This window comes from Hibiscus syriacus, unplaced genomic scaffold (assembly GCF_006381635.1).
Source record: "Hibiscus syriacus cultivar Baekdansim isolate YM2019G1 unplaced genomic scaffold, ASM638163v2 tig00111582_pilon, whole genome shotgun sequence".
Taxonomy (NCBI): Eukaryota; Viridiplantae; Streptophyta; class Magnoliopsida; order Malvales; family Malvaceae; genus Hibiscus; species Hibiscus syriacus.
In genome coordinates, this window is record NW_024063126.1 from 7,111,883 (window position 1) to 7,115,439 (window position 3,557).

Sequence of the window (3,557 nt, forward strand, 5' to 3'; positions counted from 1 at the left end):
TGATTGATTATTTCTTAAGTTCGTGACAACATGAAAAGAATTCATCAGGTTACATGACAAATGTTGTTTATTGACACCAGAATGAGAAAACAGATTTAGGGCACGAATAAAGCCACAAGTACCCACCACAGTGCATTGTCAAAATTAAACCTTGTGGGGATCATGATATTCAAGTCAAACAGACGTTGAGAGTAAGCCTTACAGTTTAGAAAGTCTGGGGTATTTTGAAGGCCCAATTCAGACAGATCCATACGGGGCATCTTGAAAGCCCATTTCAAACAGAAATGATCCATGTGGGGCATTTTGAAGGCTCACATCAGTATGAATATTTGGGCATTTTGAAAGCTCACATCAACAAGAAGAAAATGTTGGGTTATGCTGAAAGCCCATTTCAATCAGACTCAAGAATATTGACTCATTTTGAACATTTGTATCAGCAAATGCTAGGACATGCTTAAAGCCCTTTTAATTAGAATAAGGAATGTTGGTATATTTTGAACGTCTGTATTAGCCAATGTTGGGGCATGCTGAAGACCCATAACATCTTATGCAAAAGGATTATTGACTTGAGCAAATATTTCCAATAAGATAGAAAGGTATGAAGAATGAAAATGATGAAACAGTGACAGTCGAGTTGATTATACATAATTGCTTTGTTCATCAAGCAGTTACATTAGGATCATGTTGTTGAACAAATATATACTCAGCAAGTGTGGTTTCAAATACCCAATCTTCTTAACCAAGTGTCACATGACAGCTTGTTCTTTGTTAAGCAATATCACGGTTGCATGGATAAAGATGGTCCCCAAGTAGACTATTTGATCTAGGGTCCAGTTCCTCAAGATCTCAGCTTTGAATTTGGTCTTTTATGTGTCGGTGATGATTGGAAATATTTCTTTGAGATTCCTGACAATTAATTTTAACCATACTGTTGAGGTTACGAAGCTGTTTTTCACATAAGTTTTGCTTACTTGATTACATTGAAGAGCGAGTCTTGACTTATGTATATTACCCTTATTCCCGTTGCTACTGTGGTTATCATTGCCAGCTAGGCTGAACTAAGTTTTCATCCATTTGGTTTTATCATGTGCGTTTCATCCCCAGTGGCAAGAATTCCATGGATATCGTTCTGTACATGGCTCCTATAGCTGATGTATTTCTATTTCCTACAATGCTCCCTATGAAAGAAAACGTGATTGGTATCACAGTTACCCAAGATGATATCAAGATCAGTTGGTATCTCTTGTTCAATTCAGCACTAGCATATCTTGTGAATTTGACTAACTTTTTGGTCATAAAACACGCCAGCATCTCATTTGTATTCCCACTGAGTTTTGTTCTCAAGTGGCCTTGTGACATCGTACAAAAGCTTTGAACACTGTACAAAAAGCTTCATTGACTAGAAATCTGGGCATAAGCCACAGGAAAAGATGAATGTGTTGTCAAATGTTTTACGAACATCTGAGCAGAAACTGCAACAGGATGAATGTGTTGTCAAACGTTTTACGAACCAGTGATTATGGTGCAGAACCAATGTTGCAACCATATGGTATTTCCATTTATGGACTCAAGATGAAGTTTTCTTCAACACCAAGCTTTGAAGTGAGATATGATGAAGATTTATTTCCACAGAGGGAAGCTGAAATATTTAACAACAAGAAACTAGTGGATCCAACTAAAGTTGAATGAGAGGTTATTGTTCGAGATTTGATTAGATGTGAAGACATGAAAGGAATTATGATAAATCCTCCTTGTGATGTGTTTCAAAAATCAAATTAGAACAGACTCTACTCCCCTAATTAATCCCCGCTGAGTCAGACCTATCTACATCTACACTCTTCAAAGATGATAGATTCTCTTTTCGAAGATGAAAGCTTTATCGGATTTTTACACAAGTCCAAGCAAAGAAAGTTGGTTTTATCCAAGACAAAATGGGGCATCAAAGTCATAGTTCTGACTACGACATGAGTTCAATAAATGAAACATTTATTCTGAGACTTTCATGAAGCAAAGAAAACACGAGGATATAAGTTGATCAAATGGTTCTTCAAAAATACAAGTTTGATAGCATAGGTTGCTACACTGATATCCAAAGGTAACCCTGGCAATAAATGAAGAAGTGAAGGAAGACCAAGTTCACCACTTTGAAGTCAAATGAAGATTGCATAAACATTCATGCATTCATAAGAACATCATTTGCATAACAGAAAATGCATTACATTGCTATATTTAATTGCATTCAAACATAAGGTTCTGCAGATTTTCATATGAAAAAGAAGATTCATGGTGAAAAATATCTTACAAGAAGAAGGTATTCAAAACCGCAAATACATGAATCACGCAAACGTCTGAAGAATAGATGGACGTAATCCACAAGAATGAACATTATCTTTATTTTGGGGCATGTTAACCAATCAACAAATTATTTCAATGAGAAAACGCTTTCCAAAGTTTCTCATTTAATCTTTTCTAAAATGAAATTGTTGAAAAGTAAAAAATTGATTTCCATAGTTTTTTACTTAGTAAACTATTTCCAATATCCGTAAGCCTTGTAGTGCAGGATGTTTTCAAAAAGTCTTCGGGAGCTTTTTGATGTTTTCAAAACCCTCAGGGTCATCTGATAGACCTACAGTGCATGATGTTATCAAAAATCCTTCTGGAGCTTTTTTTTCTTAAAGCCTCAGGGTCATCTGTAAGACCTACAGTGCATGATGTTCTCAAAAAACCTTCGGGAGCATTTTGATCTTAAAGCCTCAGGGTCATCTGTAAGACCTACAGTGCATGATGTTTTTAAAAAGCCTTCGGGAGATTTTTGATCTTAAAGCCTCAAGGTCATCTGTAAGCCCTACAGTGCAAGATGATAAGACATCAGGGCCATTCATAAGACCTCTGGGCAGAATGTTTTCAATATTTCTAGAAGAGTTCATAATGAGAAGAACTTATCTGAAGAGGAAGGAAAAGTTCATAATGAGAAGGACTTGTTCAACCTTTTGCTCAAATTCATCACCCGATGGATCAGCGTTGCCAGAGAAAGTTCATAATGAGAAGAATTTATCTGAAGAGGAAGAAGAAGTTCATAATGAGAAGAGCTTGTTCAACCTTTTGCATGACTCTATCATAGAAGGAGATATATCAACACCAACTTTTCTAGAGAAAGTTCATAATGAGAAGAACTTATCTGAAGAGAAAGAGGAAGTTCATAATGAGAAGAACTTGTTCAACCTTTTGCTTAACTCCATTTCCATAAAGAGATAGAGCAGCAGAGCTATTTCCAGGTGAAGTTCATAATGAGAAGAACTCATCTGAATAGGAAGAAAAAGTTCATAATGAGAAGAACTTGTTCAACCTTGCATTGATTCATCTCCTATGGAATTGAATGAAAGAAGAACCTCATTTGAGGATCAATATTTTCAGAGGAAGTTCATAATGAGAAGAACTCATCTGAAGAGGAAGAAGAAGTTCATAATAAGAAGAATTTGTTCAACCTTACCTTAATTCATCACATATGGAGTTGAATCAACAAATCCCTCTTTTGAAGATCAACATTTCCAGAAGGA